The sequence below is a fragment of the Loxodonta africana genome, unplaced genomic scaffold, assembly GCF_030014295.1.
Source record: "Loxodonta africana isolate mLoxAfr1 unplaced genomic scaffold, mLoxAfr1.hap2 scaffold_156, whole genome shotgun sequence".
NCBI lineage: Eukaryota > Metazoa > Chordata > Mammalia > Proboscidea > Elephantidae > Loxodonta > Loxodonta africana.
The window spans coordinates 115,204-136,636 of record NW_026974907.1 but is presented as its reverse complement, the minus strand read 5'-3'; the positions used below and the strand labels follow the sequence as shown (position 1 = coordinate 136,636).

Here is a 21,433-nt window from a genome sequence, read left to right as displayed (position 1 = left end):
GATTTTTTCGTTCTTTTGGCAGTTCATGGTATATTCAGAATTCTTCACCAACACAATTAAAAGGCATCAATTCTTCTACGGTCTTCCTTATTCATCAGCCTGCTTTCCCACACATACGAGGCCACTGAAAACACTGTGGCTTGGATCAGTTGCATCTTAGTTTTCAAGGTGATGTCTTTGCTTTTCAACACTACGGAGGTCTTTTGCGCCGATTTGCCTGATGGCAGTGCATCTTTTGATTTCTTAACTGCTGTTTCCATGGGTGTTGATTGTGGATCCAAATAAAATGAAATCCTTGACAACTTCAATCTTTTCTTCTTTGATCATGATGTTGCTCATTGGTCCAGTTGTGAGGATTTTTGTTTTCTTTATGTTGAGGTGCGATCTATACTGAAGGCCGTGGTCTTTGATCTTCATCAGTAAGTGCATCAAGTCCTCTTATCTTTTAGCAAGGAGGGTTGTGTCATCTGCAAAATGGAGGTTGTTAATGAGTCTTCCTCCAATCCTGATGTCGTGTTCTTTGTATAGTCCAGCTTCTCAGATTATTTGCAGATTAAATAAGTATTGTAAAAGAATACAACCCTGACACACACCTTTCCTGACTTTAAACCACGCAGTATCACCTTTTTCTGTTTGAACGTCTACCTCTTGATCAGGTTCCTCATCAGCACAATTAAGTGTTCTGGAATTCCCACTCTTCGCAATGTTATCCATAATTTGTTATGACCCAAGCAGTCAAATGCCTTTGCATAGTCAATAAAACACAGGTTTAAACATCTTTCTGGTATTCTCTGCTTTCAGCCAGAATCGATATGACATCAGCTGTGATATCCCTCCTTCCATGTCCTCTTCTGAATCCTGCTTAAATTTCTGGCAGTTCCCTGTCAGTGTACTGCTGCAGCTGCTTTTGCATGATTTTTAGCAGAATATTACTTGCATGTGATATTAATGATATTGTTTGATAATTTCCACGTTTGGTTGGATCACCTTTCTTAGGAATTGGCATAAATATGGATCCTTTCCAGTTCGTAGGCCAGGTAGCTGTATTCCAAATTTCTTGGGATTAGACAAGTGAGCGATTCCAGTGCTGCATCCATTTGGTGAAACATCTCAGTTGGTATTCCATCAATTCTCGGAGGCTTTTTTTTCTAACCAATTCCTTCAGTGCAGCACGGACTTCTTCCTTCAGTACCATCGGTTTCTGATCATATGCTACTTCCTGAAATGGTTGAAGGTCGACGAATTTTTTTTGGCTTAGTGATTGTGGGTATTACTTTCATCTTCTTTTGATGCTTCCTGCGTCATTTAATATTAATGGCAACTCAAGGGTTGAATTTTTTCTTCAGTTCTTTCAGCTTGAGAAATGCTGAGTGTGTTCTTCCCTTTTGGTTATCCATCTCCAGATCTTCACACGTCATTATAATACTTTTTCTTCTCAAGCCACCCTTTGAAATCTTCTGTTCAGCTCTATTACTTCATCATTTCTTCCTTTCACTTTAGCTACCCGACATTCAAGAGCAAGGTTCAGAGTCTCTTCCGACATCCATTATGGTCTTTTCTTTCTTTCCTGTCTTTTAAAGGACCTCTTGCTTTCTTCATGTGTGATGTCCTTGATGTCATTCCACAACTCACCTGGTCTTCAGTCATTAGTGTTTAACACATAAAATGTATTCTCGAGGTGGTCTCTAAATACAGGTGAGATGTACTCAGGGTTGTACTTTGGCCCTTTTTGACTTATTCTACTTTTCTTCAGTTTCAACTTGAACTCCCATATGAGCAATTGACAGTCTGTTTCACAATCGATCCCTGCCCTTGTTCTGACTGATGGTATGAGTTTTCCCATCTTCTCTTTCCACAGATGTAGTCAGTTTGATTCCTGTGTATTCCATCTGGTAAAGTCCACGTGTATAGCTGCCGTTTATGTTGGTGAAAAAAAATATTTGCAGTGGATGAGTCACTGGTCTTGCAAAATTCCTTCATGAGATTTCTGGCATCATTTCTATCAGCAATGCTGTATTTTCCAACTACTTTTCCTTCTTTGTTTCCAACTTTAACATTCTAATGACCAGTAAATATCAATGCATCTTGATTGCATGTTTGATCAATCTCAGGCTACAGAAGTTGTTTAAAATCTTCAATTTCTTTGTCTTTGGCATTGGTGGTTGGTGCATAAATCTGAAGAGTCATATAAACTGGTCTTCCTTGTAAGTGTATGGATATTAGCCTATCAGTGACAACATTGTACTTCAGGCTAGATCTTGAAATGTTCTCTTTGATGATTGATATAACGTCATTCTTTTGACTCTGGTGGAATATCCATGTTTGTAAGACTGCTCACAGACTGTTTCACCAGAGAGTTTTCTGGTACTGCAACATCTACCACTAATCTCTGTGATCCCTGTGAATTGGCAAAATAAGAATAGTGCTATAGATTTCTTCCAAATACAGAAAACATAATTATGAAAATGTTCTTGCTATTGATTATGTTCTTTACCAATCTGTTCGTATGGGATTTTTGATACTTCACTTGAAAAATGAGTCCAAGGTACTGTGATGTGATTGTTTACTTTGTGTGGCCTTTCTAGCCATGGTCTTATAACATCCACCCTGGTACTTGGGCAGGACTGTGTGATAGGGTAATTGTGGCTCACCAAGGGGATTGTTTAGTTTTCCCTTCAAAGAGAACCAGTTCCAGAGCAAAGAGGAGGATTCAACTCCCATCAAGGAAGAACAGCCAGGAGCTGAGCATATATTATGGACCTGAGATCCCTGCACTGAGAAGCTCCTAGAAGCAGGAGACTGAGATAGAGAGAGGAAGCTGTAACCCTGAAGATGGTAAGATGCCATGGCAGGAGAGACCGAGCAACAGGGACCCAGCTATAGGAGATGATGGCCCATGGAGAAGGAAAGCTGAGTGCCTTTGGAGAGAGGCCCAAGGCCAGCAGAGGCACGCCTACTACCACAGGAGGGAAGAGGTTGTCCTGATAGAAGAACTGTATTCTGAGTGTCTTTGAGCCTGAGTTATAACTGTTACATCCCTAATAAACCCCATAATCATGAATATGGACTGTGAGCTCTGTGTGGCCATTGCAATGAATTACTGAACCCAGCAGAGAAGTAGGGAGTGCTGTGTGAGGGACAGTTGGTGTCAGAGTTAGTGAAGATGGTGGAGAGAGGATAGTTTTTTCACCAATGCCTTCAATGCAGCTTCGATTTCTTCCTTTTATACCATCAGTTCTTGATCTTATGCTACCTCTTGAAATGGTTGAAAATTATCCAGTTCTACTGCAGTACTATATTAATATCAGACAAATTATACTTCAGAAAAAGGAGTATTATTGGGAATAGGTAGGGACATAACGTAATAAAGGTTTACTTCTCCAAAAAGATACAACAATCCTAAATGTGTACATATTTAACAACAGGGCTCCAAAATACAAAAACTAATAAATCTGAAAGGGGAAATGGACAAATACGCATTTGTAATTGGTATCATTACTTTTCTATGAATAATTACTAGAGCCCTGCTAGTTGAAGTCCAAAGCGTCTGTATGAACCACTCATGGATGTCTATGTGTGTGTGTATGTATGTGTGTGTATGTGTGTATGTATGTATATCGTATAAAGACAAGTAATACAGAAATAAACATAGACCCCTTGGGAGGTGCAAACAGTTAATGCATTCAGCTGCTAACCAAAATGTTGGAGGTTTGAGTCCACCCAGAGGCACTTTGGAAGAAAGGCTTGGTGATCTACTTTTGAAAAATTAGCCATTGAACTGACACACTTATGTGTCACTACTACTATGACACACATGAGGGGAGGGGTCACCATGAGTCAGATCAGCTTGATAGCAATTGAATGATTTTTTTATTCATTCTGCCAATGTTTGTCTTTTAATTGGTATCTTAGGCTGGGTTCTTTAGAGAAGCAAAACCAGTGAGATACATATATATATGTATTTATATATAAATAGATTTATATCAAGGAAATGGCTCACGAGGCTGTAGACGCTGGTAGGTCTCAAGTCCATGGGTCAGGCTGGTGGCTTCTCCTGACTCATACATGCAGGGACTGCAGAACTCAAGATCTGCAGGTCATACAACAGGTCTGTGGCTCACAGGCTGCAAAGGCTGACAAATCTCAAGATCGGCAGGTAAGCTGGCAGGTCGTGGCTCACAGACTGCGGAGGCTGATGAATCCCAAAATTGGAAGGTAAGCTGAGAGTTCAAGTCCCAAAAACTTGAGATCAGATGAAGAGGAGCCAGCTGCAGGATTCAGAGTGAGCAAAAGCTCAAGAGCCTTGCCAGAAAGTCCACCTATATTGGATGCAGTCCACACCCCTGAGGAAACTCCCTTACATCTGATTGGCTACTCACAGCAGATCCCATCATGGAGGTAATCGCATTATATCACATCTCATCATGGAAGTGATTGCATCGTTATACGACTGCTAAACTACATCATAACTGCCAAAGCACTGAGAATCATGGTCCAACAAAGTTCCCAATTGTGAATTTAATGATCCCAATTGTGAATTTAATCTATTTATATTTAAAGCGATTAATGATAAGGAAGGACTTATATATTCTACTTTGTAGTAGGTCATATATGTATTTTGTTTCTCATTTTCTTCACTACTGTCCACTTTTGTGTTTGACTGATTTTTTTCAAGTGTACAATTTTGATCCTCTCCTTATTTCCTTTCCTTATATTTTTTAACTTCTTAGTGGTGACCATGAGGATTAGAATTAATATCTTATATTTATAACAATCTTCTTTTAATTAATACAAATTTAGCTTCAACAGTATAGAAAATTCTGCTTTTATTCAGCTCAGTTACCTCCCCTACTTACGTTGCTGGTACAAAAATTGCATCTTTATACATTGTGTGTCCATTAAGAGAGACGTGTAAGTATTTTTATGCATTTGTGCTTTAAATCATATATGAAAAAAAGAGAGGCGTGATATAAAAATATTACTGACTTTGTTTTATCTAAGTAGTTACCTTTACGGAGTCTTTGTTTCTTTTTATGGCTTCCAGTTACTGTCTAGTGTCCTTCCATGCCAGCCAGAATGATTCCCTGTAGCATTTCTCATAAGGCAGTTCTGCTGCTAACACACTCCCTCAGGTTTTGTGTATCTGGGCATGTCTTAATTTCGCCTTCATTTTTGAAAGATAGTTTTGCTAGATATTGCCATCTTGGTTCATAGTTTTGTTTCTGTATTTTTTTTTCCAGTATCTTAAATACATCATCCTGCTATTTTCTTGTCTCAATGGTTTCTGATGAAAAATCAACAGTTAAACTTGTTGAGACTCTCTTGTACATTAGGGGTCACTTATCTGTTGCTGCTTTCAAGTTTCTGTCGTCTTTTGACATTTTGATTATGTCTGTCTGTGGATATCTATGTATTTACTGTCCTTTGAGTTTATTGAGCTTCTTGGATATCTAGATGACATTTGGGAAACTTCCAGTCATTACGTTTTCAAATATTCTTCCTGTCCTTTCATCTTTCTTTCCTTTCTGGGACTCCCTTAATGAGTATATTGGTATGCTTGATGTTCTCCCGCAGGTCCCTTAGGCTCTGTTCATTTTCTTCATTCTTTTTCCTTTATGCTCCTCAGTTAGAACAATTTCAGTTGTGCTTTTTCAAGTTTACATTTTCCTGCTTTCTTGCTCAAATCTGCTGTTGAGCTCCTCTAATGAAAATTTTATTTCAGCTATTCAACTTTTCAGCTCTATAATTTCTATTTGGTTCTTTTGTATAATATTTCTTTATTAATATTTTCTACTTGTTCATACATTCTTCTCTTGGTTTCCTTTTTTTTTTGTCTAGGGTTTCTTTAGGTCTTTGAGGAAATTTAAGACAATTGGTTTAAAATCTTTGTCTAGTAATTCCAATATCTGTGTTTCCTTAGGGATGCTTTCTGTTCATTTCTCTTCTTTCTTTCTTCTTAACAAATGAACCATCATTTTCTTTTTCTTTTTAGGACTTAAAATAGTGTGTTGCAAACTGGATATCTTAAATATTATAATGTAACTCTGGAAATCAGATTCCCTCCAGTCATTAGGGTTTGCTTTTTTTTTTTTTTAATTGTTGAGGGCCAGTCATCCATTTGCTTAGTGATGTTTCCAAACTATTTCTGCAAAGATTGTATGTCTTCTCATGTGTGGACACTGAGGTTCTGTTCTGTTATCTCAGCAGTCAGTTCATGACTTTACAGTGCTTTCTTTAAATGCTTGTAGCCAAAAAGAAAAAGGAACATTATCCCAGTCTTTGCAGATTGGCTCTGAACGGGCGTGTTCTTTCAATGCTAAGCAAGAGGGCCTAAAACTCTGCCTTAGCCTTCACTTCCGGCCCCCATGGAGCCCAAAGATCAGCCAGAGGTGCAAGCCTAAAGCTTTGTCAGGATCTTTATGAGCATGTCTTCATCCTTAGGCAAGAACATTGTACTCCAGATTCCTCAGTATATGTGGTAGCCCTTCAAAGCCCTTAAACCACTAACCATTGTCCTCTCAGCCTCCTTTTTTCCAAGCTTTTGGATGTCTCTGCTGTTTTCTCTGTCCTTCATCCTTTGACCCTGGAGGTAGGACCAATTCTTTGAGCTTTGTTCTCCTGAGTTTCCATCACATCGTACATTTTTTCTTGTGTGCTGTTGAGTCAATTCTGACTCATAGTGACTATAGGATGGAGTAGAACTTCTCCAAAGGGTTTCTAAGGCTGTAATCTTTATGGAAGGAAACTGTCATATCTTTCTCCTGTGGAGTAGTTGGTGGATCAAATCAAAAGGTTTAAGAGCTGAGTGCTCAACCACTGCACTACTGGGGCTCCTTTTGACATCATGCATCATAATAGATTTTTAACACACCCCTCAGAAACATAGAAGTCCATAAATTATCAAGGATACAGAAGATTTAACATCTATAAAAATACCAAATTTATATATGTGTATGTGTGTGCATTATCTAACCACTAAAGAATATACATTCATCTCATGCACATAACATAGTGTTTATAAAAATTGACTGTATACTGTGTTATAAAGCAAGTCTCAACAAATTTCAAGAGTCTGCAATAATATAGAGGATACTATGTAAAAAATGTAAGTACACCATAATTTTAAAAAAAACCATCTTAGAAAAAGAAAATACAAAATCTCCATGTGCTTGGATATTTTAAAATACTATGCGTTAAAAAAGACATCATAATGAAAATTAGAATATGTTTTGAAGTGAACAATTATGAACATAGTGCATATAAAAATTGGTGCAGTACAGACAATATAATATAGGAAACTTACAGCCTTAAAAATATAATTGGAAAGAACAAATCTTGAAAAATAAGTGAGTTAAACATCCATTCAAAATGTTGGGAAAAAACCAGAAACAAACATTCATAGGAATTTTTGTTTCTATTAATGATTGAATACATGCAACAGACGATCAACGAAGACTAAAGTTGATTCTTAGAAAATGCTGGTAAAATTGACAAACTTTAGGCAAGATTGATCAAGTGAAAAAGAATGAAGGTATAAATACCGAATATCAGGAATTAGAAAGAAAATGACTACAGATCTTGCAGAACTTAAAGATAATGTGAGAATGTTATGAACCATATTAGCCAATAAATTTGCAAATTTAGGTAAAGTAGGCAAACGTATCATACCATGTAAGTTAATAACAACGATTCAAGAAGAAACAGGAAGCAAAAGTAATTCCACAACTGTTAATAGAATTGAATTAGAGTTCAAACTATTCTCAAAAAGAAAACTTCATGTCAGATGGCTTTTCCTGCAAATTCTGCCAAATATTCAAGAAATACTTCACAAATTCTTCAATATAAAATGAAATATATACCCAAACTCATTTTATAAGGCTTGTAGAATGAATATTGATACCAAAACCTGACAAGAGCAGCAGAAGATGGGAAAATTACAGGCCAATGTCACTGATGAACATAGATGCAAAATATGAAAATAAATCGGCAAAACAAATCCAGCAATACTCTAAAGAAGGATATACTATGACCAAGTTGGGTCTATCCCAAGAATTCAAGGTTAGTTTAACATTCAAAAATGAATCAGTATAATTTGCCATATGTACAGGAAAAATAAATGTGGTTATATTAATAGGTGTAATAAAATAAGTATTTGATAACCTTCAGCATCCACTCATGTTTTTTAAAAGAACATCTAGCATGCCATGAGACCAGAAGAACCAGAAGGTTCCCGGCTATTGTCGCTGAACATTTTGATCAAAGAGTCCATAGAAAAGCCCTGATCAAAAGGGGGAAAATGCAGAACAGAATTTAAAATTCTCATGAACCCTAGACTTTTTGGAGCCATTGAGGGTGAATGAACTCCTGAAACTATTGCCGTGAGATAATCTTTAAACATTACACCAAAAGCATTCCCTTGAATCATCTTAAAACTGAAGTATAAAAAAGAAAACACCATACTGTTGCTGTTGAGTTGATTCTGACTCAGAGACCCTGTAGGACAGAATAGCACTGTCCCATAGAGTTTCCAAGGTGCAGGTGGTGGATTCAAACTGCTCTTCTTTTGCTTGGCTACCGTATCACTTAACCACTGTGCCACGAGGGCTCCAGAACATTAGCTACTTAACTAATAAAAATGGTCTACCTTGAGCATATGCTCTTTTAAGGACTGTCTATATGGCATCAGATTGACAACAGCTACTGAAAAGATTAGATAGGAACCTTAAGAAGCAGTGGGTTTATGCTAATGACAGAGGAACTACTCAGAAAAGGAGGGTAAGAATGGTTGCACAACTTGAATGTAACCGATGTCATTAAATTGTACAGGGAGAAACCGTTGAGTTGGTGTACTTTTTGCTGCATATATTCTCAACCACAAAAAAATACATTTACAGGTAATAATTAACAAAAAACGTCAAGGAGAGCTAAATATTTTGAAAATAAGACAGAGTTGCATGTGAGGGAATGAGTGGGGTGAGCTGTTTTAGATTAATAATTAGTAAAGGCTTATGGGAGCAGGATATTTGAGGAGATAACTGACCTATATCAAAGGAGAGAATAGCTGTATGAAGTTCTGGAGGGAGGATATTGCCGATAAAGGAAAGAGTTTTTTCTGAGGCCCTTAAATAACCAAGTGTTTTGGCATGTTTGAGGAAGCTCAGGAAATAAGTCATGGCTAGTGTGGAGTGAACCGAGGGAAGACTGTTAGGAAATGAGGTTTGTGTGGTGGGCAAGCCCCGCATCGTGAAGGACCATGGGAAGAGTTTGGGAATTTTTCCTAATTGCCATGAGAAGCCACTGAGATGATGCTGTTATGTAGACTGTAAGAGGGAAGATTGGTGGCACGGAGTCCAGTTTTAACCAAGAGATGATGGTGGCTGTAAGGTGGAGGTAGTGAGAAGTGGATAGAGTCAGGATTTATGTTAAGGTAGAGCCAAGAGTCCAGAATATGTGTCAATGGACTGGATGCAAGATTTGAATAAAGGAGAGAAATCAAGGATGATTTCTAGGTTTTTGTCCTGAACAACCAGAGGATAGTGAGAACATTTGCTGAGATAAGGAAGACTGGGAGGTAGATAAGACACTTGGAGCAAGAATTTTATTTGAACCACATTAAGTTTGAGATGCCTAGTAGACATTCAAGGGGAGATGCGAAGTCAGCCATTGGTGAAGGAACAACAGGGCAGAGTATGTAAATGAGGGTATCCTAGGGCTCAGGTGGAATTGACTGCCATGAATTGGCTCAGATAACCTAGACAGTGAGAAGTGATGAATGATGTTACTTAAACAGGGCATGGAAATCAATGAAAAAGGTGTGGGAGTGGCAGGGAGGCTAAGGTAGAGAAGTTTCTCTCTTCCTAAACCTGATTGGCTGGATTTGAAGACATCATAAGTTCGTGTATGAGAAATATCCAGCAAATTACCAGTTGATTTAATAAATTGATAACAAAGTCCACCTTTCAGCCAAAGATTGAAAAACGAACAAACCAATTGCCATCCAGTGAATTCTGACTCTTAGCAACCCTATAGGACTGAGTAGAACTATCCCATAGGGTTTCTAGGGAGCGGCTGATGGATTCAAACAGCCGACCTTTTGGTTAGCAGCTGAGCTCTTAACCACTGCACCACCAAGCTCAAACCAAGAATAACACACGTGAGGAACTTACTCCTTAGTTCAATCAAGTATGTAGACATTCAAATTCGTAATTTTGGAGATTCCCCCTCTTTTTTTTCAAAATGGGGGGCATTGAGATGGAGGATTTTCCTATGCCCACCATCCTAAGGGATTTAATTAACCCATAGTTGAGACATTGTAAACATCTCAAGAAATTATTACCTTTGAGAAACTTGAGGGTGAGTAGGCATATCACCTGGCACCTCTTAAACTCCTTTTAAAAACCTGACTTGAAGACTCACCTGCCTTTTTGAATAAGTGCCAGCTTGAATAGGCAGGGTTCAGGGAATTGCCAACCAAAGGTATGGTTTCTCCAGAGGTCTCCAAGGGGTGTAAAAGAAGAGCGGAGCCAGACCCCGTGCTTGGGACACACCCTTGGTAGGAAATATTTGAGTGTGTGTGTGGTGAGGGGAGCACTGGGTGTGGGAGAGTGGGGTGGGTGGGTAATAGGGAAATGCCTGTTTTTTTTTTTTTTTTTTTTGGTTTTAACAAACAGTTTTTTACTTTTTTTTTTTTAAATTACAATGAACAGTTCAGTGGAGACATGTTCCTTATGTGCAGGGGCTAGTGGAAGTGCTGATAGCTGAGAATGTAGCCTGCTCCCCAAGTGCGAGTTGGCATTTTGGAGAGAAAACTTGATGTTTGGAGCACTGACTGGCCCTGCCTTTTCTAAATAATTAAGGGTGGTGGGGTGGTGGTAAGAGAAAGAGGATGGTCTATGAATACTGACCCTGGAAAATTAACTCCCGAGTGTGTGGATTGTGGATAGCAGGAAAAGAACATCACCCGCAAATGACAGCAGTGCCTTTATTTATTTATTTATGCTTCTTTTTAGTTCTGAGTTGTTTTTAAGCCACAAGTTAATGGGGCCACCATGAGTTTTCAGAGAATGAGTTTTACAAAAATCTAAGTGTTTTAAATATTGCCAGGATTTACTTATATATGCTGTATATGAGAAAAGTCCTTACAGTTAAAGGGAGGAGAAAGAAAGTATATTCAGGAATTAAATTTTCACAGTTCTCTGAATTCTTATATTTCTCTTGTCCATTTTTGTTTTTTTGTTCTTCATCCACCCCTTCCACCTTAACCCACTGTGTTCATCATCTAGTGCTGCCATAACAGAAATACCATGAGTGGATGGCTTTAGCCAAGAGAAATTTAATACCTCACATTAAAGTAGGCTAATAGTCCAAATTCAAGGCATTCGCTCAAGGGGAAAGCTTTCTCTCTCTTTCGGCTCTGGAAGAAGGTCCTTGTCCTTAGCCTTCCCATGGTCAAGGAGCTTCTCAGGTGCAGGGACCCTGGGTCCAGAGGACGTGCTCTGCTCCTGGTGCTGCTTTCTTGATAGTCTGAGGCCCCCATCTCTCAGCTTGCTTCCCTTTTGTTTTATCTCTGGAGAGATAAAAGGTGGTGCAGGCCACACCCCAGGGAAAGGTGACCTGAGTGAGGGTGGTGTTACAATCCCACCCTAATCCTCTTAGAGTAAAATTACAATCACAAAATGAAGGACAACTACACAATAGTGGGAATCATGGCCTAACCAAGTTGAAACACACGTTTTTTAGGGTCATAATTCAATCCAAACCAAACCAAACTTGTCACCATCAAGTTGATTCCAACCCGTAGAGATCCTAGTTGATTTGAACTCATAGAGACCCTATAGCATAGAGTAGAACTACCCCATAGAGTTTCCAAGGACTAGTTGGTGGATTCGAACTGCTGACCTTTTGGTTAGCAGCTGAGCTCTTAACCACTATGCCACCAGGCCTCCTCTTGATACACAGTCCACCCTAATTCACCACTGTGTTAGAAAAAGGTTTTGCTATTCTGAAATAAGAAAGTTTTACTATACTTTTGTGTTCGTGGTTGCTTTTGGTATGTCTTTAAGCACTGAAGAGTTGACTCATACCCATTAAAAACCCATTGCCACTGAGTCTATTCCAACTCATAGCGGCCCAATAGGGCAGAGCAGAACTGTGCCATAGACTTTCCAAGGGCGCCTGGTGGATTTGAACTGATGACCTTTTGGTTAGCAGCCGTAGCTCTTAAACAGTACACCACCAGTGTGGGAGGGGTTTAATTGATAACATGATGTCTGGGCTCCAAGGGAGATGGAAAGGATGTGCAGGAGAAGGGCATGCAGAGTCTGCCTGTATAGTCCCTAGAACTCTGTTCAAGATCATAACATACCTCAGTAGTCACTTGAATCTAAACATACAACTTTAACAGTTGATGTAAATGACTTTACAGATGAATTTTGGAACGCAACTATTTCTCAATGGAAGTTTCTTCAACTAAGCTGTTTGTATTCCCTTAATAATTATGAAAGCTAACATTCATTGTGTTCATTCTGTGTGTAAGGCCTTTTTGTAAGTGCCTTGTGTGTTTTATTTAACCTGCGTGACAACGTTTTGAATAAGACCCGTTTTAGAAATGGGAAACTGAGGCAGTGAGAGGTAAAGTAACGTGCCCAGATCACCCAGCTGATAAATTGAGTTAGGATTTAAACCCAGGCAGTTTGTTTCAGAATTTGCTTATGTAATCACTGTACATGACCGCAGTGAGCCCTAGTGGCTCTGTGGTTAAAGAACTTGGCTGCTAACTGAAAGGTCAATGTTTCGAACCCACCAGCCTCTCTGCAGGAGACAGATGTGGCAGTCTGCTTTAGTGAAGACTTACAGCCTTGGAAACCCTATGGGGCAGTTTTACTCTGTCCTTTGGGGTCACTATGAGTTAGAATCGACTTGATGACAGTGGGTTTTGGCACATAATACTAATGTGCAGTGTATTCTGTATGCCGTGTATATGTTCAGAAACTAATTTTCCCAACATTTATGCCATATATAGATTACCAATCCAGTTGCCGTTGAGTAGATTTTCACTCCTGACGACCCCGTGAGTTTTCAGAGTAGGACTGCCCTCCATGCGGTTTTCAATAGCTGTGACCATTTGGAGGTAGATTGCCAGGCCTTTCTTCCAAGGCAACTGAGTGGATTTAAACTGCCAACCTTTCAGTTAGTAGCTGAGCACTTAACTCTTTGTGCCACCTAATACATATATATACTAGGAAGTTTTCCTCCTTATTTGTGCTTTAATGTTTTGTAGACTCTTATGAATACTTGTTCCTGGCAGTGAACTAGATGCTAAAGAACAGAATAGGCACATGTAACCCTCTCTTACCTTCTCCCTCCCCTTTCACAGAGATGAAATGAAAAGGAATTACTGAGGACAGATTATTGGATTAGGCCCATACTTAGGGCTCTAACAGCATGGGGAGTTTCTCCTGTCACTTCAGTTCTTGTTCAGGAATTGGTACCTGCTTTTTGTGAATCACAAAGACCAGTGCTTTATATCAAGCCATTTAGATTTGGGGTATGGAGCAGTGACTTAAAAAAATTATATTTTCAGAGATTTTTTCTATTAATTATTTACATTTATTTTAATTGTATATTCTAAAACCGCTACAAAAAGGCATGAAATAATTGTTTAAATTTTAATTCGTATGGGTCAAAATGTATGTTAAACTACCTATTGTCGCCTTCACAGTCGTCGTTATGTTTGAGCCGATTGTTGTGGCCGCTTGTTACCAAGTATGACTTTCTTCTCCAGGGACTGATCTCTCCTGACAACGTGTCCAAAATATGTGAGATGAAGCCTCGCCATTCTTGCTTCTAAGGAATATTCTGGCTGTACTTCTTTCAAGACAGATTTGTTCATTCTTTTGGCAGTCCGTGGTATATTCAATATTCTTTGCAAACACCGTAATTCAGTGCCTTCAATTTTTCTTTGGTCTTCCTTATTCATTGCCCACCTTTCGTGTGCGTATGAGGCGACTGAAAACACCATGGCTTGAGTCAGGGGCACATTAGTTTTCAAGGTGACATCTGTGCGTTTGAACACTTTAAAGAGGTCTCTGGCAGCAGATTTGTCCAATGCAATGTGTCGTTTGATTTCTTGACTGTTGCTTCAGTGGGTGTTTATTGTGGATCCAAGTAAAATGAAGCCCTTAATGATGTCAACATTTTCTCCGTTATCATGATGTTGCTTATTGGTCCAGTTGTTAGGCTGTTAGTCTGTAGTCTTTGATCTTCAGCAGTAAATGCTTTAAGGCCTCTTCACTTTCAGCAAGCAAGATTGTATCATCTGCATATCTCAGGTTATTAATGAGTCTTCCTCCAATCCTGACGCCTTATTCTTCTTCAGACAGTCCAGCTTCTCGGATTATTTGCTCAGCATACAGGTTGAACAGGTATGGTGAAAGGATACAACAGTGATGCACACCTTTCTTGACTTTAAACCATGCTGTATTCCTTGTTCTGTTTAGATGACTGCCTCTTTTTCTATGTACAGATTTCTCATGAGAACAATTAAGTGTCCTGGACATCTCATTCTTCCCCATGTTATCCATAATTTCTTATGAGCTGGAGTAGGTCTCAGAAATAATGTGCCATTTCTTCCAGTTGGTTGTGCACGGCTGCCTACTTCCCTAGGTGGTAGCAGCTAAGGCCTGTCTCAGAAACACTCTCCTCCCCACATAGCATGATTCTTCACACTGCTCCATCTTCTTTCCCTTGTGTGTCTCCTGCCCTCCTCAGTGGCTGGGGAAAATGATAGTAGTCCACTGATGAGATTTATTCTTTTATTATACTTTATTGTATCATTTGTTTTTATAACATAATTCCGTTAAAATCAAGGGTAATAAAAATGTTTGTATGATGGAAGTGGATAATCCCACCCATTGTGTCCATCTAAAGTTTCATGAGAAAACTGTGCCCACAACAGAGGGCTCCCACTCCTCTGGCTCACTGTATTTTCTCCTTGTTTATTTGCTCTTCCCTCTTTCCTGATGGATGCATGGGACCACTGAGCTTCAGGACTCCACAATTCTGCTTTTCATACCAGTGTTACTGTAATCTTGGGTTCATGGGCTGCCTTGCCATAGATTTACTCATTCTGTTTCTGTTGATTATTTCATTACTTAAAAATCTCTCATGAATTTTTCCAGAAGTACATTCTATTTCTCAAAAACTTGGAAGCAATGCATATGTATGCAATAAATAACAAGAAAACATACGTAATGCATAGAATAAATTATTAACGTTCCGATATGTCTATTATCTTACTTACCTTGGCATGTATGTGTATTAGAGTCTCTGGTTGATGCAAATGGTTAATATCTTGAGCTGCTGACAGAAAGTTGGAGTTCAGGTCCACCCAGAATTGCTGTGAAAGAGAGGTCTGGCAGCCTACTTCTGAAAACTCAGCCACTGAAACCCCTATGGAGTACAGTTCTACTCTGGCACACTGGTGTCATCATGAATCAGAAATGACTCAATGACAACTGGTTTTATGTGTGTATTAGCACACACAGTTATGTGTATTAACACAGATATTATATCCTGATACTTTCATTCTTCATTAGTCTTTTCTCATGATAAGTTTTTTTTTTTTTTTTTTAATGAGGGCATTAAATTACTTTATCATATTCTGTGTGGATGTAGTATATGTTTTTTAACGATTTAACTATAGTTGCAATAATAAATGTGCGTGTTTCTAGTAATCTTCAACCTATACTTACATCTTTTTAACATACATCTCTGCCATTAAATCTCTTTGTTTAATTATTGTTTAACACTCTTTACACCTAAGAGATAGTCTCAGAAGCAGCCCTGATCAGTTTTTCTCCCTCTTACTCATGAAGTCCCTTAATGTATTCCAAGGTATCAACTACGAAGGATTTTACGTACTTATCGTTTGTTTATTTTTCATTCAGTCAGTATATTCCATGGGCCAGAAATAGTCTATGTTATGCAGATACAGTGGTGAAAGGTACACACTGTCCCTGTCGTCATGAAGGGGACAACCCAGTGCAGGTGGGAGGAGCACTGGGGAAATGCAGCTGAGAGCAAGGACAGACAACCCTCCAGGAACCACACTGGACTTCAGAGAGGCTTGCTGGCTGCTGTTCACCTGGCAGGCTTCTAGATACCCGAGTACCCTTGGGCTTGGTGCCTGCTCCTCTCTCTACTGACACCCTCCCTCTAGGATGCCTCAGGGAGTTTACTGCTGTCTATTTGTAGCTAAGGACGTGAGGTTTATACCTCCATCCATTCAAACTCCTCCTGGGTCCAGACTCATATATTCAAATGTCAGCGTAACTCTCTGTATTGACCTCTTTATGCATTATAATGATACATTCCTCATATGGCCATCACGAAAAGCAAACATGAAAGAAAAAGCACAGGAGTGCCTGGCACCAGTGTAGGTACTCAATGAACATTAGCCGTTGGTATTATCCTTGACATCCCCATGTGGGGTGAAGTTTTATTACCGGAGATCTCCATGTGAATATCTAACACCCACACCATGTTATCTAGGCTATGAAACAATTCTTGGTTCCAACCACCATTCCATTCTTATCGATGAATTTCTCAAGGCTTCAGTGATGGGAGTGTGTGTTTTTCCACACAATGGACGTGATTAGGAGTGGTTGGCTAGGTCCTACACAATAAATTGCTCCAACATTCCTATGGGTGACCATTGAGACAAGTTTCAGCCAACGAATGTAGCAAAGAATTGGAACCACTCTCAGCTGTTCATGCGAGTACTCTCAATCCAGAATATCTGGTAAGTCGACTGTTAGGGATTGAATTGTGTCCCTCCAAAGTGTATGTGGAAATCCTAACCCCTGTACCTGTAAATCTGACCTTGTTAGGAAAGAGGGGGCCTGCTTTTATTATGTGAATGAGGTCATACCAATGTAGGGTGGGTCCTAAGCGTAACTCTTCTTAGTTATAAAAGGAGCAGAACACACCCAGACACAAACGGGTGAAAAGGAAGACAGACAAAGAAGACAGATGCTTCTAGAAGGCCAGGAACACAAATGATTGCTGGCATCTACTAGAAGCTGAGGTAGACAAGGAAGGACCTCCCACTACAGCCATGCCCTGAATTCGAACGACTAGTCACCTGCTAAACTGTGAGAAAATAAATTTCTGTTCTTTAAAGCCATCCAGTTGTGATATTTTTTGTTTTGGAGGAACTAGGTAACTAACACACATAACCGTGCTTATAAGTTCAGCCCAGTGCAGAATAATTTTCTTCCCTCCTTGGTCTAGCCCACCTGAACCTGCTCTTTTCCTATCAGTGTCCTTTGCTTTCACCTAAGAGTTATGACAGAGTCAGCTCGATGGTGATGCATTGAAATTTCAATTTATTTTATATTTATGATTATTATTAATTCCAGTATTTTCTACAGTTTTCAATGGAGACAGTCTTATAATCTATGAATAGCATTTATACTTTTTCTCTTTTTGTACTAGCTTACACTTCCAGTGTTAAATGTTTAATAAAAGTAATGATAGAAGCACCCTTATTTTATTGTTTATTAATTTTAAAGAGGATGTCCCACACGTCACCATGAACTATCATGCTAGTTGTAGTTTTCCACGTTCGGGAACTCCTTTTCTGTTCCATGTTTGCTTCTAGTCCTTATCTCTCCGTGTGATTGCATTTTATCAGCCTGCTTTGCCCCCATCTCTTGAGGTGAGCATGTGTCTTCTCTTCTTTCACCTATGCATGTGGTGAATGAAATTACTAAATCTTTAATGTTCACTCAAATTTGTATGCCTACAATAAACCGCCTTGATCATGGCATGTTACGTGGTTTATACTTTGCTGGATTTCCTTTGCTGGCATCTTACGTAGGGTTTTGCATCTCAGTTACTGAGGGTGCTTGTCCTCTAACTCTTCTTCTACCATCCTTCTCTAATTTGTTATCAATTTTAAACTAGCCTTAAGGATCAAGTTAGGGGAGTATCTCATGGTTTTCTAATCTCTGTTGACTATGTACAAGATTAAAATGACTGTTTCTTGCATGTTTGCTGGAACCTGACTGGAAACGATCTAGGTCTGCCGTTTTCTTTGTAGGGAGATCTTGAACTACTGACCCACTGTATTTAGTGGTTAAAGGCATCTTCTGGTGCTAATTTACTTAGAAAAAATTCTGATGCATGTTCTAGATTGCTCAAATCTCATCTTTAAATATTGATTATCAGGGCTTGTAGCCTCATGCAAGCCAATTCATCAATCCCAGATTTCCCCAAAGTCAGGCTCTGCAACTCTTCCCGGTACCAAATTCCCTCATTTAAGACTTATTTGCAAAGAAAGAGACAACAGTATGCTATCTACGCAGTTGTGTATCCGCAGCCTTCTTGAGTGAGGATACAGTCTTCTAATACTTTTTTTGTAATTGTTCTTTTTCTTATTTTTTTTTCCTTTTTTCACTGCCAATACACCCCCTCCCCCAATCTAGTAGTTTTAAAGTTGTGCGTTTCAGGTTCAAGTCTGTAATCCAGCTGGGCTTCTGTTTGTGCTGCATGTGTGCATCAAAAGAACGCGCTTCTAGAAGCAGAAAGCAGGCAGTGCGACTGTTGGGTGGTTGGCGGGGGAGGGGGAGGGGAGCTGCTGCCCAGAGAGGGCGCCCGAGGGAGGCAGGAGATGCCGGGCTGCCCACCGCAAGCCTGCAGACTCCAAGGAGGCGGAACCCGCGTGCGCCATGAGCCTTTTGAGACAGGCCCAAGCCCGCCCAGCCGGGTGCTTGCAGGTTCCACCAGGACTAGGGGAAGCCTAAGGCCAAGGAGGGCAAGGTCTAGGGTCTGGACCTGAGAACTGGTTCTGCCACTTGTGATCGCAGCGCTTATGCTGGAAAGGAGGGCAGGAAGCATATCGCAATGTGTGTCCGTACGATGACCCAGAAGGGGGGAGTTGTGGTCACCCAGGGACTCTGGGGCCCCAGGGTGCAATTCCAGGAGCAGAAGGCAAAGCCACAGAGGCCAAAGTGCACCTCGCCGATGCTTCCCAGGGGCATTGCCCCAAATATGGGGAACAGTCCCTCCTCTGGGCTAGGGACTTTGTTTCCTCCATTGTCATCACTGACTGTGAGACTCTAGTCTATGCAGACTAATGAGGAGTTATCAAAATGAGCTCCAAACTCCGGATTTGAGTTAAGGATCATAAATTAACACAGAGAAATACGACTTTAGCAATAAGTGACTGTTTGAAGCCCAAGTTGCCTTAAAACACGGAATTTCAGTCTTTCAGCTCCTCTGCTAATGTAGTAACTAAGAACAGGATCTCACTGGAGCTCAAAGATGTGGGGCACTGGGAATACTCCTGGGTCTGTCTGCTCATGGCTGATTGCCTGATTCCCAGTTTTATTATACAGCTTAAATACAGACCAGAAGAGGAGTTTGGGGCTTGACACCTGACATCTTAACACCAGTTCCTGTTTCTTGAGGAAGGAAGAGGTAAAATAAATCAGCGTTTACTGTGTCCTTCTCCATCCCAGGAAGTCCTCATGAAGACCCTCTCAGGTAAGGACTGAGAGGGAGTGGCTTGGTTTACTATTTGACTTTGTCCTTCAGTCACTTTGTTTATGTCCTGCATGTAAACTATTATGCATTGACAGAAGCATTCTAATTCTTATGCAGAATGACTAGACCTCCTGCAGAATGACTATATTGTGCCTCCCTCGGGCACCCCTGTCTGCGCAGCACCCTCCACCCCCAACTGCCCAACAGCCTCTCTCCTGGCATTCTGCTTCTAGAAGTATGTTCTTTTGATGCAGAGATGCAACACACACAGAAATCCCAGCTGGATTACAGACTTGAACCTGAAGACCTTATGCAGAATGACTATTTATGAAGCTTAGTACTAAAGCAGGTACCTACCCCTCAGAGAAGGCCCTGGGGGAGGTTGATACATGCATACCCCAGTGCTCCTGGTGCTCTAGAAGTGCCTGAAATGCCTCTCTGGGAAAGGCCTTCAGATTAGGCTCATGGCCCAGGTGGGAATTCAGGCCTATTTTTCTGTTAGAACATCTCATTTCGCTCTGAAAATGTTATTATCCAGTTTATTCACCAGACATGAGTACAGACATCTCATATTTTCAAAATTAATCCCATTCTCTAATACTAATTTGCCACCAAGAGTATAATCCAAAGTGTTTCCAATAGGCTAGAAAGTCTATCCAAAGAGGGGAGTCCTGCGCCATGTTGTGCAGTGACAGCAGGGTTGGCATAATATGTTTACGCAGATACCTACCACTTTTTAAAAATTTTTTATTGTGTTTTATTTGAAACTTTACAGAGCAAATTACTTTCTTGTTCAGCCATTTATACACAATTGTTTTGTGACATTGGTGGCAATATTCATGATGTGTCAGTATTCTCTTCTATGCTCTAGTTCCCCGTTTCCATCTGCCATGATTCCTGTTCCATCCTGCCCTCTTTTCTGTGCTTTTGGGCAGGTTTTGCACTTTTGGTCTCATACACACGATTGAACTAAGAAACACTTTCTTCACGTGTGTTACTGTATGTTTTATAGACCTGTCTAATCTTTGGCTGAAGGGCGAACTTCAGAAGGTACTTTCGACTTTGTTGCTTTCCATAATTCCTGAAATTCCAAGTCTACCACCTGAAGAACTTCCTTAGTGTTTCATTTAGAACAAGTCTGGTGGCGATGAATTCTCTTAAGCGTCCTTCACCTGAGAATGTCAATATTTTTCCTTTACTCATGAAGGAAATAACAGCCTATAGAACACTGGGTTAATGTTTCTTTTCTTTCGGTGTTGAAAAAATGTTGTTTTCACAGCCTTTTGGCCTCCATGGCTTCTGATGATGAATATGGAGTCATTCCAATTGTTGTTCCTGTGTGAAATGAGTTGTTTTCTCTCTAGCTTCTTTGAAGATACTTTCTTGGTCCTTGTTATTCCACAATTGACCGTGAGGCATTTGGGCGTAAAATTATGTGAGTTTAACTTGTTGGAGTTTGCATAGATTCTTGAATCTGTAAGTTTATGTCTTTCAACAAATTGGGAAAGTGTTGAGCCAGTATTTCTTCAGATACTTTTTTCTACACCACATATTTTCTGTACACCTTATGGAATTCCAATAAATAAATGTTAGATATTTCTGGATTTTTTTGAGGCTCTGTTCATTTTTTTTTCAGATTGGATATTTTCAGTTGAACTGTTTTCATCTCATTGATCCTTTTGTCTGTCAACAGCATTCCGCTGTAGAGCTGATCAAGTGAATTATTTATCTCTATTTTTCTATTTTTCCTGTCTTTAAATTTTCATTTGTGAATGGTTTCTATGTATTTTTCTATTTTTCTAAGGTGTGCCTGTTACTTCTTTGAGCGTGGTTAAAGTAGCTTTTTAAAGTTTTTGTCTATGATTCCAAGACTTACAGAAAATGT

The 21,433-nt window shown here is 39.7% G+C and overlaps 1 long non-coding RNA gene across 1 annotated transcript in view; it reads left to right on the top strand.

Moving 5' to 3' along the window:
- The window catches only part of LOC135229210 (uncharacterized), a 119,666-nt gene extending 100,072 nt beyond the window's left edge, over nt 1-19,594 (top strand). Inside the window, exon 3 of the long non-coding RNA XR_010319993.1 lies at nt 19,401-19,594. This is a non-coding gene — a long non-coding RNA (uncharacterized LOC135229210). The remainder of the gene's footprint in view (nt 1-19,400) is intronic.
- Nucleotides 19,595-21,433: the final 1,839 nt, after the last annotated feature.